Source organism: Staurois parvus, unplaced genomic scaffold, assembly GCF_062004578.1.
Source record: "Staurois parvus isolate SC_StPar_1 unplaced genomic scaffold, SC_StPar_1.0 ptg001162l, whole genome shotgun sequence".
NCBI classification, from domain to species: domain Eukaryota; kingdom Metazoa; phylum Chordata; class Amphibia; order Anura; family Ranidae; genus Staurois; species Staurois parvus.
The window spans coordinates 339,177-354,961 of record NW_028318958.1 but is presented as its reverse complement, the minus strand read 5'-3'; positions in this window follow the sequence as shown (position 1 = coordinate 354,961).

Below are 15,785 nucleotides of genomic sequence, written 5' to 3'. Positions count from 1 at the left end.
CTGGATGGGCGTAGAGGCGTGCTCAGCATAAAGATTCATCAGGTTATATTTAAAAAGATTGCGGAGGCTGACAGTTCATCGGTGATAAGTAAATCCAACGTGTTTTGGGGGAAATGCCTTCCCCTTCATCAGGGTTACCAGTACTTTCCAATCTGACAGCACTGACAGCACTCGCAGCACCAAACAGGCCATATTCTTAGCTGATTCCAAGTCTGCTCCAACCACATTCACTATCATAGCCCTGATGAAGGGGGAGGCATCGCCCCTGAAACGCATTGACTTTATATATCTCCTGTTAACTGTCAACTTCAATCAACTTCTTAAATAACCTGATCCAATCTTTATACTGAGCGTGCCTCTATACCCATCCATGAGTATTTTGTGGAACGTCTTTCCGTCACTTTCAGGAGGGCAGCAGATTGAGACTCTAATAGGGCTCACCTACATCACACTGTCAGTGGTTACAGGCCCCCTTGAAGGACATCATAGCCCTGATCACCTCCATCGATACCAGACTATACATCGGTCCAGGGGAAGGAGGGTTCAGGTAGATGAGAAGTGGTTGGTGGGTGTTCAAGCAGTACTCTTGGTAATATGTGATGCATAGAAGCTGGCACATAGTTTAGCAGGGTGGTAGACACTTTCCTAATTGAACAGGGAATGGTGAGGGTGATAATTAGCCATGGATTCACATACCTAGTCATTGATATATTGCCCCCAGAGAGGACAAGGTAATGCAAACAGTCACAAGCTGCTAGCCCTGAAGGGTTTTTTTTTATCATATTAAGTCAACAGTTATGAAAAGGTTAATCATCCCCAGTCATGAGAGAGCCGTTAGTCACAAATGGGTTAACCATATCTCCTTATGCTAGTCATGAAAGGGTTGAGTATCTTCAGCCACCAAGAAACTGTTTAGTCCTGAATAGGTTAATCATACCCTATCGCTGCAGTGCCAATTGTCATGAATGAGTTGATTGTGTTCTGTCATTGGGAGACACTAGTTAACAATGGGTTAATCATACTCCTCCACCACAGGGGAGGGTTAATCTTGCCTTGTCTTCAGGGAGATGATAGTCATGAATTTGTTAATTAGTTTCAGACACCAGAAACCACTAGTGATGAATGGGTTAATTGTTCTCAGCCACCAATGGGTTAACCAAATAATGGCAGGAGACAGCAGCTAGACATGAATGGGTTAATCATATCCCATCACCAGAGAGCAACTAGATATGAAGGGGTTAATCATTCCCAGACTCCAGGGAAATACTACTGAATGGGTTTATTATCTACACAGACCACAGAGCTACTAGTTATGGCACATCAGGAAGACTAGGAAAGGGTTAAGTATGAACATATCACATGCAGCAGTAAATGGATATGGAGGGGGCACAGGCGATGGGGGAGGGGGCACTGGAGATGGAGGGGACACAGAGCATTGAGGTCACACTGAGGATGGAGTGGACACAGAGGATGGGATGGAGGGGGATGGAAGGGACACTGGGGATGACTGGGAATAGAGGGGAGAGTGGGGATGAAAAAGACACTAGGGATAGAGGGGGCACAGAGGATAGGGGGACACAGGGGATAGAGGGGAGAAAAGGGATGGAGGGGACAAAGGTAATGGAAGAAGACACTGGGGATGGAAGGGGACAAGGGGGATGAAGGGGACATTGGAGATGGAAGGGACACTGGGGATGAAGGGGACACAGGGTATGAAAGGGACACAAGGGATGAAGGGGACAAAGGGGGATGACAGGGACACTGAGAATTAAGGGGAAACGGGGGATGAAGAGAACACAGGGGATGAAGAGGACACAGGGGATCGAAGGGACACAGGTGATAGAAGGGACACAGGGGATAAAGGGGACTCAAGGGAAGGAAGGGGACACAGAAGATAAAGGGGACACGGTGGAAGGAAGGGGACACTGGAGATGGAAGGGGACATAGAGGATGGAAGGCACAAGGGGGATGGAAGGGACACAGGAGATGAAGGGGACACAGGGGATGAAAGGGACACAAGGGATGGAGGGGATGAAAGGGGACATGGGATGAAAGGGGACACAGGGGATGGAGGGGACACGGGATGGAAGGGGACACAGAGGATTAAAGGGAATTGGGATGGAAGAGACACAGTGGATGTAGGGGACACTGGGAATGGAGGAAACACGAGGGATAGAGGGGACACAGAGGATGGAGGGGACATGGGGGATGGAAGGGGACACAGTGGATAGAGGGGACACTGGGGATGATGGAGACACGGGGGATAGAGGGAACACGGGGGATGAAATGGAACACTGGGGATGGAAGGGGACACGGGATAGAAGGGGACATGAGGGAAGGAAGGGGACACGGGGGAAGGAAAGGGACTCGGGGGAAGGAAAGGGACACGGGGGAAGGAAAGGGACACGGGGGAAGGAAAGGGACAGAGAGGATTAAGGGGAAATATGGGATGGAAGAAACACAGAGGATGGAGGGGACACTGGGGATGGAGGAGACACGGGGGATGGAGGGGACACAGAGGATGGAGGGGACACAGAGGATGGAGGGGACATGGGGGATGGAAGGGGACACGGGGGATGGAAGGGGACATGGGGGATAGAGGGAACACTGGGGATGGAGGAGACACGGGGGACGGAGGGGACACTGGGGATGGAAGGGTTCACGGGGGAAGGAAGAGGACACGGGGGAAGGAAGAGACACTGGTGATGAAGGGGACAAAGAGGATTAAGGGGAAACAGAGGATAGAAGGGACATGGGGGATGGAAGGGACACAGGAGATGAAGGGGACACAGGGGAAGGAAGGGGACACATTAGATGAAGGGGATACCAGGGATGAAGGGGTCACGGGGGGGGGTGGAAGGGGCACATGGGAGATGGAAAGGGACACAGGGGATGAAGGGGACACAGGAGAAGGAAGAGGACACAGGGATGGAAGGGACACTGGGGAGGAAGGGGACACAGAAGGATTTAGGGGAAATGGGGGATGGAAGAGACACAGAGGATGGAGGGACACAAAGGATGGAGGAGACACAGGGGTTAGAGGGAACACTGGCGATGAACAGGACACGGGGGATGGAAGGGGACACTGGGGATGGAAGGGGTCACAGGGGAAGGAAGAGGACACGGGGGAAGGAATGGACACTTGGGATGAAGGGGACAAAGAACATTAAGGGGAAACAGAGGATGCAGGGGACACAGAGGATGGAAGGAACATGGGGGATGGAAGGGACACAGGAGATGAAAGGGACACAGGGGAAGGAAGGGGACATGGGGGATGGAAGGCAACACAGGAGATGAAGGGGACACCAAGCGATGAATGGGACACTGGGGATGAAGGGGACAAAGAGCATTAAGGGGAAACAGGAGATGGAGGGGACACAGAGGATGGAAGGGACATGGGGGATGGAAGGGACATGGGGGAAGGAAGAGGACACGGGGGATGTAAGGGTACATGGGGGATATAAGGGGACACAGGGGATGGAGGGGACGCAGGGGATGGAGGGGACACAGGGGATGGAAGGGGTATAAGGGGGGAGGAAGCGGACACGAGGGATGGAAGGGGAAAATGGGGATGGAAGGGGACGAGTGAGATTAAAGGGAAACGAGGGATGGAAGGGACATGGGGAACACAGAGGATGGAAGGGACATTGGGGACAGAAGGGACACAGGAGCTGAAGGGGACACAGGGGAAGGAAGGGGACATGGGGGATAGAAGGGGACACAGGGGATGGAGGGGACACAGGGGATGGAAGGGGTATAAGGGGGGAGGAAGCGGACACGAGGGATGGAAGGGGAAAATGGGGATGGAAGGGGACGAGTGAGATTAAAGGGAAATGAGGGATGGAAGGGACATGGGGAACACAGAGGATGGAAGGGACATTGGGGACAGAAGGGACACAGGAGCTGAAGGGGACACAGGGGAAGGAAGGGGACATGGGGGATGGAAGGGGACACTTGAGATATAAGGGAACACGGGATGGAGGGGACACATGGGATAGAAGGGGCAAACAGGGGAAGGAAGCGGACTCGAGGGATGGAAAGGGAAACCTGGGATGGAGGGGAGACGGGATGGAGGGGAACAAACATAACAGAAAAGAGAGGATAGAGGAGACATGGGGGATACAGAGGAAACACAAAGAACGGATGGGCCAGAGTAGGACAAGGTGCACACGGGGTATAGAGGAGGAAGGTATACAGTGTATACGATGTATAGAAGAGGAGGGTATACGGTGTATACGGTGAATAGAGGGGGAGGGTATTTGGTGTATGTGGTATATAGAGGAGGAGGGTATACAATGTATACGATGTATAGAGGAGGAGGATATACGGTGTATGTAGTGTATAGAGGAGGGTATACAATGTATAGGGGAGAAGGGTATACAGTGTATGTGTTGTATAGAAGATGAGGGTATACAGTGTATAGGGGTTATACAGTGTATAGAGGAGGAGGGTATACAGTGTATAGAGGAGGAGGGTATACAGTGTATAGAGGAGGAGGGTATACAGTGTATACAGTGTATAGAGGAGGAGGGTATACAGTGTATGTGGTGTATAGAGGAGGAGGGTATACAGTGTATAGGGGAGGAGGGTATATGGTGTATACAGTGTATAGAGGAGGTGGGTATACAGTGTATACGGTACGGTGTATAGAGGAAGAGGGTATACGGTGTATACAGTGTATAGAGGAGGAGGATATACGGTGTATGTAGTGTATAGAGGAGGGTATACAATGTATAGGGGAGAAGGGTATACAGTGTATGTGTTGTATAGAAGATGAGGGTATACAGTGTATAGGGGTTATACAGTGTATAGAGGAGGAGGGTATACAGTGTATAGAGGAGGAGGGTATACAGTGTATAGAGGAGGAGGGTATACAGTGTATAGAGGAGGAGGGTATACAGTGTATAGAGGAGGAGGGTATACAGTGTATACAGTGTATAGAGGAGGAGGGTATACAGTGTATGTGGTGTATAGAGGAGGAGGGTATACAGTGTATAGGGGAGGAGGGTATATGGTGTATACAGTGTATAGAGGAGGTGGGTATACAGTGTATACGGTACGGTGTATAGAGGAAGAGGGTATACGGTGTATACAGTGTATAGAGGAGGAGGGTATACAATATATACGGTGTATAGAGGAAGAGGGTATACAGTGTATAGAGGAGGAGGGTATACAGTGTATGTGGTGTATAGGAGTGTATAGGGAAGGAGGGTATACGGTGTATACAGTGTAAAGAGCAGGAGGGTATACAGTGTATGTGGTGTATAGAGGAGGAGGGTATACAGTGTATAGGGGAGGAGGGTATACGGTGTATACAGTGTATAGAGGAGGAGGGTATACAGTGTATAGAGGAGGGTATATGGTGTATACAGTGTATAGAGGAGGAGGGTATACAGTGTATGTGGTGTATAGAGGAGGGTATACAATGTATAGGGGAGGAGTGTATACAGTGTATAGAGGAGGAGGGTATACGGTGTATACAATGTATAGGGGAGGTGTGTATACAGTGTATAGAGGAGGAGGGATTACAGTGTATAGGGGAGGAGGGTATATGGTGTATACAGTGCATAGAGGAGGAGGGTATACAGGGTATAGGGGAGGAGGGTATACAGTATATAGTGAAGGAGGGTATGCAGTGTATGTGGTGTATAGGAATGTATAGGGGAATAGGTTATATGGTGTATACAGTGAATAGAGGAGGAGGGTATACAGTGTATGTGGTGTATATGGGAGGAGGGTATACAGTGTATAGGGGATGAGGGTATATGGTATATACAGTGTATAGAGGAGGATGGTATACGGTGTATAGAGGAGGAGGGTTTACAATGTATAGAGGAGGAGGAGGGTATACAGTGTATAGAGGGAGAGGGTATATGGCGTATAGAGGAGGAGGGTACACAGTGTATAGAGGCGGAGGGTATACAGTGTATAGGGGAGGAGGAATATATACAATGTATAGGGGAAGAGGAAGGTATACAATGTATACGGTGTATAGGGGAGGAAGAAGGTATACCATGCATAGGGGAGGAGGAAGGTATACAGTGTATATGGTGTATAGGGGAGGAGGAAGGTATACAATGTATACGGTGTATAGGGGTGGAGGAGGGTGTACAGTGTATAGGGAAGGACAGTATATGGTGTATAGAGGGGGAGGGTATATGGTGTATAGGGGAGGAGGATATACGGTGTATAGAGGGGGAGGGTATACAGTGTATAGGGAAGGAGGAACTTCTACAATGTATAGGAGAGGAGGAACATATACAATGTATACTGTGTATAGGGGAGGAGGAGGAGGGTGTATAGGGAAGGAGGGTATACAGTGTATAGAGGGGGAGGGTATGCAGTGTATAGGGGAGGAGGAGGGTATACAATGTATACGGTGTATAGGGGAGGAGGGTATACGGTGTATAAGGAAGGAGTAAGGTAAACAATGTATAGGGGAGGAGGAAGGTACACAAAGTATATAGTGTATAGGGGAGGAGAAGGGTATACATTGTATGGGGGGGGGTATATGGTGTATAGGGGAGGAGGAAGGTTTACAATGTATACGTTGTATAGGTGAGGAGGAGGGTACACGGTGTGTAGGGGAGGAGGGTATACAGTGTATAGGGGAGGAGAAGGGTATACATTGTATGGGGGGGGGTATATGGTGTATAGGGGAGGAGGAAGGTTTACAATGTATACGTTGTATAGGTGAGGAGGAGGGTACACGGTGTGTAGGGGAGGAGGGTATACAGTGTATAGGGGGGAGAGTATACAGTGTATAGGGAAGGAGGGCATACAGTGTATAGGGGAGGAGGAGGTATACAATCTATAGGGGAGGAGGAGGGTATACGGTGTACAGGGGAGGAGGAAGGTATACAATGTATAGGGGAGGAGGATATACAGTGTATAGAGGGGAGGGTATACAATGTATAGGGAAGGAGGGTATATAGTGCATAGGGGAGGAGGGTATACAGCGTATGGGGGGGGAGGAGGGTATACAGTGTATGGGGGAGGAAGGTATACAGCGTATGGGGAGGAGGAGGGTATACAGTGTATGGGGGAGGAAGGTATACAGCGTATGGGGGGAGGAAGGTATACAGTGTATGGGGGGGGGGAGGGTATACAGTGTATGGGGGGAGGAAGGTATACAGTGTATGGGGGGGGTATACAGTGTATGGGGGGGGGGAGGGTATACAGTGTATAGGGGGAGGAAGGTATACAGTGTATGGGGGGGGAAGGTATACAGTGTATGGGGGGGAGGATATACAGTGTATAGGGGGAGGAGGGTATACAGTGTATGGGGGGGGGGAGGGTATACAGTGTATAGGGGGAGGAGGGTATACAGTGTATGGGGGGGGAAGGTATACAGTGTATGGGGGGGAGGATATACAGTGTATAGGGGGAGGAGGGTATACAGTGTATGGGGGGGGAGGTATACAGTGTATGCGGGGAGGAGCGTATACAGTGTATGGGGGGGGAGGAGGATATACAGTGTATGGGGGGGGGAGGGTATACAGTGTATAGGGGGAGGAAGGTATACAGTGTATGGGGGGGGAAGGTATACAGTGTATGGGGGGGGGGAAGGTATACAGTGTATGGGGGGGAGGATATACAGTGTATAGGGGGAGGAGGGTATACAGTGTATGGGGGGGGAGGGTATACAGTGTATGGGGGGGAGGGTATACCGTAGGACAGACATAGTATACACAGTATTAGAAGACCTCTGCGACATCCTCGGTCCTGTCATTCAGTGGATGAGAGGGGCGGAGCTATGGAGAGAACTCTAACTGGTGAAAGAGCCACCAATTCCGGCCAATCAATGAGGGAGGGGCGTGTCCGCTCTGCACAAAGACTTCTAGTCCTGGACAGCTACTGTTCAATGACAGGGAAGGGGCGGGCTGTCGGTGATGGGAGGGGCTGGCTGTAGGTGGAAGGATGAGATATTACGGGGCGATGTTCTAATATTTCTGTATTTCAGTGTGGGCGGACGCGGATTGGCAGCGTCCAATCAGAAATAAGGCTGAAATAGGCAGCTTTTGCACGCTGCTTGTGACTTGGCTGTGATTGGTTTGGAGGTGGGGTTGGTACACCCACAGGGCTGTCACTCGCCCGTTAATGCTCTGTGTACATGGAGCACGTGGTGTGTGCTGTGCTGACCGTTCAATCAGAGGTATCCTTGCTGTATCTCATACATTGGAGGTCTCCCTCTCCCTCTGAAATCACATGACTGGTCACACCCTATCTGTGCCTATGGAACCATTCAAATTAGTGTGACTCCGGCTTGCACCGATTTTGATAAAGGTTCCTGCGCTTTTTTGGGTGAATTCATGTGAGACTTGAAGTTGTACAGATGTTGACAAGCCGCACATTAACCACTTGTCCTCCAGAGGATTTATCCCCCTTCCTGACCAGGCCATTGTTTGCAATACGGCACTGCGTTACTTTAACTGACAATTGTGCGGTCATGCAACGCTGCACCCAAATGAAATTTAAATCCTTTTTTTTCCCCACAAATGGAGCTTTCTTTTGGTGGTATTTGCTTTTTTTATTTCTTGCACTATAAACAAAACTACCGACAATTTTGAGAAAAAAACAGTATTTGTTATTTTTTGCTATTAAACATGTCCAATAAAAAAATTAATAAATCATTTTTCATCATAAATTTAGGCCAAAAAGTATTCTGCTACATGTCTTTGCTAAAAAAAATCCCAATACGTGTAAATTAATTGGTTTACATGAAAGTTACAGCTTTTACCAAAATTTTTTTAATTTTTACTAGTAAGGGTGGTGATCAGCGACTTATAGCAAGACTGCGGCAGACATTTTGACACTGGGGGGGAACTGACTTGGTGTCACTGACATCTCCAGTGACACCAATACAGTGTTAAGAAAAAAGCACTGACACTGTACTTATGGCTCTGGTCAGGAAGGGGTTAACGTGTTGCAATCAAAGGGTTAACTGTGTGCTGTGTGTGTTTTACTGTGGGGCTGTGTGTGTTGGTGCTTCACTGTAAGCATACTGCTTTGTATGGCTCTGCTATGCACAGCCATGCAAAGCAGAGTGAAGGAGCTGACAGGGGAGAGAACTGTTTTGTTTACAAACAGTTCTCCCTCCGTCGGAGATGCTCGGCAATCACCAGTTGCCCACGAGTAATCACCGGTCGGAACCTGGTGATTGACAGCCGGGATTGGTGACGTGGGTAGGGCACGCACATGTGCGCTCTCTATCCGGAAATGCGAAATCACGTATATATACATGTGATTTTGCGCATCATGTGATTTTGCGCACCAGTTCTGCCCTATAGCGGTGCTATAGGGCAGACGGGAAGCGGTTAACTCGCACTGCCCAGCAGCTCTGACATCATGTTACTTAAGCCGAAGTAGCACAATTTTAAAGCTGCATTTAGTGTGAACCTGGGCTAATAGTGGTAGTAGTGGAGATAGTACAACTCCTGGCTGTCTTGCACTGCTCTTGGCTGCACTAGGCTCAGTCTCTGAAATATTATATGCGCCCAGTAGTGCAAAACAGCCCACAGTCACTTTTCCTTTGAATAGCTGGATCACTCTTTGGTTCCACGCTGACCTAGTCTCTCCATTTGTCTGCTAGTCCTAACTGGGACCGTAAACTGGGACCGTAATGGCTGCACTGGACTCCTAAGGCCTCTCTCCTTCTCCTTTCTCTACACCAGGGGCAGAGCCCCCAGCACAGGGGTCTCCGCCAGATGGTTGGACCCTGGACTCCGCTCTCTGCCTGCCAGGCCTCCAAATATTTATGAACTCCTCCGCCACCTACTGTTCCACCCTTTCCAGGGATTGGCTAGTGTTCAGACTGCTTTTCCTGCCCTCCCCTCCACTGTACTTCTGGAAACATCCAGAAGACAGAGGGAAGAGACAGGACAGCAGCCCATGAGGCACCGAACAGCCCAGCACAATCAACCCCTCTGCTCCTCTGCCTACAGGGAAGCCAACTAAATGTACCTATCAGCCTACCAAACTGGGAGGGTGCTATGTCCACACAATAGAGGCAGGGGCGGACTGACCATTTGGAAACTCGGGCACTGCCCGAGGGCTCAGGGTCAGTAGGGGGTCCCATGAGATGCCCCTGGTACCTTTTTCATAGGTTTTTTTGAGTTTTGACAAGGACACAGGGGCCCCATGATCCCCTATTGCCCGGGGGCCCCATAAGTTGTCAGTCCGCCCCTGAATAGAGGAATATGCTTTGTTCATATTTCATTTCACTTTAACCTTCTGGATGTTTCCTATACGTTGTAAGACAGCAAGCCTTCACTTTTTGAGGTTAGGTCCACTTTAAACAAAACCGTAGTGGGGGAGATATGGCGGTTGCCATTGCTGAACATGTTCTGAAAATGCTAGCTGCCTGGCTGTCACCCAGTCTAATACAGCTGGCCTGACATGACAGCCATTCATAATGCTTCTGAGACCAGTGCTGTCAGGGATGGTGGAGACCATGACGCTGTCTCGTTTCATAAAGCATATACCATCCATAATTCGACGTAATAACGTTCCCCAGCACCATGCTGAGAAGTGGTAATCTACAGATTGTATAAGAGGACTGAAACCACCAGAAGAAATAAGGACCATGGTAGGTACCAGGTAGGTACCTTTCCTACCTATCGCCTTCCTAGCATATTGTTTTCCACAACATTACAGGTTCTCTTTAGGCCTCACGTACACTGCTGCTAAATGTGAATTTTGGAACTTTTGGCATTTTTTTTGCCAAAGCCGCTGAACTCAACTCAATAAAAGCCTATGTGTCCATGCACACATAAGCTTTTATCAGAGTTTAGAAGCAGCAGAGTTTAGGGGCAGGTAAATGTCCCTCTCCTGAACGCAGAAGAACGTTTTGGGCAAAAAAAACGCATGTAAACGTGCCTAATTGCCTACCGTGTTTAGCATTTGGGCGTATGTTCATTTCAATGGCAAGTTCTCCGGCTAATGAAACAAAAAAAAAACCTCAGAACGCTAAACGCAGCTAAACCTGGTACAGTGTTTCCTTGCGTTTTTACTGCGTTTAGCGTTTTACTGCTGCCTTGTCTAGGGAGTTCCAGAGTACATGTAACCTTACTGTACTAATAGATGAGCAACAGATCTAAATACAGGAACACATTTTAATCTGAAGAGAACTCGCCATTGTAAAGCTGACACACAGTGGCTAAATGGTTAGCCCTTCTGCCTGGCAGTACTAGGGGCGTTGTTTCAAATCCCAACCTTGGCACCACCTGCCTGGAGTTTGTATGTTCTCCCTGTGCCTGCGTGGGTTTTCTCTGGGTACTCCAGTTTCCTCCCACACTCCAAAGACATGCTGGTAGGTTAATTGGCTCCTGTCTAAGTTGTCCCTAGTATGATTGTGAGTTAGGGTCCTTAGATTGTACATGAGGTTTAGGGACTGATGTAAATATGTATATATACAGTATGTAAAGCACTGCGTAAATTGATGGCACTATATAAGTACAGCAAATAAATAACAAAAACTCCCATATAAGCAACTATTTTCTAATTTCAAGACACTTGTATTCTTACTTGAATTCTGGTGTGCTTTGTGTATTTCTTCCAGATCTGTGCAGTAATCCAGTGTGTGAACTTTCCTCTGTGCAGGAGCTTCCAGTAACAAAGACCAGTCACTTTTGCACTCTCTGCTTGTTTAGGAGGACTGGTCTTGTCTCCGCCCCCTCCTGTAGTTTTCTGCAGGCAGCCTATAGTTGAACTGCTGGACCACTCCCACAGCTCTGCTGTCTGCACAGACTATGTACAGCACAGTGATGATGTCACTGGTACTTTTTCAAGGTATTTTCTGGGTTTGAAAAGTAATTTGATACATACAAGATCCTTGAATTTAAATCCTTTGTTACTAGGGCATGTACACTAGCTTTTTTTTTTTTTTTTTTTTAGCTCAAAAAATGCTGGAAAAATGCAGAATAAAAAACACTGGTAATGGCATCTGTTAGTAGCATTTTTATAGTGCTTTAATTAGCATTTAAATTCAAATTTTTACAGTACATGTACAAGAAAAACGCTCTTAGGAGCATTTTAGTAGCGTTTAGCGTTTTTTTCTTCTGGAAAAACATTCCCAAAAACTCTACAAAAACAATTTTTTTTTCTACTCCTAAACGCTGAAGCTTGAAAATCACTACTAGCCTAAAATAGTGTGCATGGACACAGGATAACACTATTTACCTTCTAGAGGCAGAACAAAATGCTGATAACAGCTTCTAGGAGCTTAAAAAAAAGTGCTAGTGTGCATGGAGCCTCAAGGAAATATTTAAAGTGGTTGTAAACCCTTACATATACCCAGTGATGTGACAGGCCTCCGATGAAACAAGTCCTCCTACATAAATTGTAGCTGTTTATCTTCAGTCCTCTATCCTCTACAGCCGTTCAAAGTGCACAATTTATAGAGCTTGGCTGAGCTTTCAGAAATCAAAGGGTGGGGAGCTGAAGTTAATCTCTGCAGAGCTCAGTGAGAAGAGCTCAGACCTTTTTGAAAGGAAGGGACACACCCAACTTCACACCACTCACAGGAACAGAGCTGAGGCTGTCAATCACAGGCTGTGTGCTGGAGCTCCATCCCGTCACCTTTTTTTCTCTTGGTGTCAGGAAAACTTGTCAGAAGTGGCTCGTGCTGATAGCAGAGGAATGAGGCAGCAGACAGAAATGACACTTAGTGCTCTGGAATGAGACAAGTACACACTATAGAGGGGTATGCGTTATTCATATTTCATGTCTGATGTTTACAGTCCCTTTAAACAAAACTTTTAGATTTCAGCTGTAAATGCAGAGGGCCCTCCTCTCAATCAGGCCGGTTCTAAAGAATTCTGCTGTATTGATGACATCAACAAGTCCCTCTGCAAGTAATGACAGGGATCCCTCTGCTGGGGTAGAAGGTGATCTCTTAGGACGAAAGAACATTTATGTAAATGTTTCCAATACCATGGGTGCAATCATTACAGAATATTCACCAGAATTCTTCTTCTAATTGCAATGTGCAAGAAACTCATTTAACAGACGTATTCCCCTTGCGCCCGGTATGTGCAATAGCTGTGCCTTTATTTTCTGCTTGATGAGATCCATAAATCCCTTATCCCTTGGAGAGAGCGTGAAACACCAACCATGTGACAAGTTTGGGGAACCAAGGCTGTCTGGTCATTTATCCTTTGGCTGACTCCTGTATCATTCACAGACAGAAATCAATCATTCCGGCTCTCTCCATGGGAATCATTGCTGATCGGATCTGTTTTCATTTGGTTGACTTGGAGGAATTTCAAGTTAAAACAAAGGAATGGGCAGCTTAGCTTAGGGAGGGGCTCCACAGATAATTCTACAATACTGCTTGATGGTAATGTGTAGATTTATTATTTATTTATTTCAGGTACTTGTATAGTGCTGTCAGTTTACACAGTGCTTTACATATATATTGTACATTCACATCAGTCCCTAACCCTCAAGGGGTGAACAATCTAAGGTCCCTAACTCACATTCATACATATCCATACTAGGGCCAATTTAGACAGGAGCCAATTAACCTACCAGCATGTCTTTGGAGTGTGGGAGGAAACTGGAGTACCCAGAGGAAACCCACACAGGCACAGGGAGAACATGCAAACTCTGGGCAGGTGGTGCTGTGGTTGGGATTTGAACCGGCGACCCTAGTACTTCCAGGCAGATGTGCTAGCCACTTAGCTACTGTGCTGCCACAAATATACCTTCCTTGATATCATTCAATAAAATTCATACTAAACCCATCAAAACCATGTGATGCTTTGCTCTGCCTTCCAGTCTTTAAAATCCTTTCCGCCTGTTTATTTCAGTGTTTTCAGAATAGCATACATTGGAAATTGTGAAGGTATATGAATCAAAGACCAGTATTATTACTGGCTAGGCCAGCCTGAGGATTAAGACTCCATTCACATCTGAGCACAGCGTTTTTCTGCATTTTTCACGCGTTTTGTCATGCATTTTTTTGCGCGTTTGCAAACTTTGTGCACGATTTGTTCAGGCTTTTTCAGGCTTTTTGAGCTCTGGCGTTTTTGTATCAGCCAATAGAGAAAAATTTAATTTGTGAAATCAAGTATTGCTATGTTTTGCCATGCCAGAAAACTGCTCTTGGTCATGTGTCAAAACACGCAGAAGTGCATGAAAATGCGCAATTTGTGCGTTTCCATGTATTTCAATGGAATACAAATGAGCCAAAATTGCATCAATCTGCCTGAATGGAGCTACAAAAGTAGCTCCAAAACTCTTGAGCTTCAGGCGTTCTGCTTCAGGTGACTTGGAGTGGAGATGTGAACCATCTCCATAGAGTAATATTGATTTTTTTTCTTCCTGAGCAATTTGGAGCTTCGAGCTTCACGATGCAAAACACTAATTTCTATGGGAATAAAAACGCGCCAAAAATGCATCAAACTGCCTGAATGGAGCTACAAATGTAGCTACAAAACTATTTTGAACTTCAGGTCTTCTGCTTCAGGCGATTTGGAACCACCATGTGAACCATCTCCACAGAGTGATGTTGATTTTTTCTCCCTGAGCATTTTGGAGCTTCGCACTACAAAACACTAATTTCTATGGGAATAAAAAACATGCCAAAAATGCATCAATCTGCCTGAATGGAGCTACAAAAGTATCTCCAAAACTTTTTTGAACTTCAGGCAACTTGGAATGGAGATGTGAACCATCTCCACAGAGTGATGTTGATTTGTTTTCTCCCTGAGCATTTTGGAGCTTCGCGCTACAGAACGCTCTTTTCTATGGGAATAAAATGCGCAAAAAATGCATCAATCTGCCTGAATGGAGCTAAAAAAGTAGCTCCAAACTTTTTTGAGCTTCAGGCAACTTGGAATGGAGATGTGAACCATCTCCACAGAGTGATGTTGATTTTTTTTTTCTCCCTGAGCTTTTTGGAGCTTCACGCTACAGAACGTTCTTTTCTATGGGAATAAAGACGTGCCAAAAATGCATCAATGTGCCTGAATGAAGCTACAAAACTTTTTTGAGCTTAGGGCGTTCTGCTGCAGGCGACTTGGAATGGAGATGTGAACCATCTCCATAGAGTGATGTTGATTTTTTCTCCCTGAACGTTTTGGAGCTTTGAGCTTCACGTGACAAAACACTCATTTCTATGGGAATAAAAATGCTCCAAAAATGTATCAATGTGCCTGACGGGAGCTACAAAAGTAGCTACAAAACTTTTTTGAGCTTCAGGTGCTCTGCTTCAGGCGACTTGGAATGGAGATGTGAACCATCTCCATAGAGTAATATTGATTTTTTTTTTTCTCCCTGAGCGTTTTGGAGCTTCGCGCTACAAAACGATCAGGTGTGAATGAGGCCTAATGCTAAACTTGAGTTGCATAGCTGAATATATTGTTTAAATGCATTGATACAAGCTGTTTACCTGCCCAAGGATTTGTATTTCTGTCCATCCAGTCCTGAAATTCACTTAGCCCTGTGAGCCAGACTGGTGACCTCACTTTTCTCTATTGCAGTTTCGCTACTCCCTGCCTCTAACTTGTGATTGGACAGTGAAGGAGCAGAAGTTCACAGATGAAGACCTCTCCCTAAACTCTTTGCTCTATACTCCTGTCAGCAAATTCCCTGTCAGCACATGTTCACTGATGCACACTTGATTGGTTGCAATTGCCTTTTTATTCCAGGTTGAGTTCTGTTGGACAGGGGGTCATAACAGGCTAATACCAAAAAACAAATACAAATATAAGGTGTGACAATTTAATTGCCCACAGCATAACACTATGGTGGTTATTATTATTATACAGGATTTATATAAC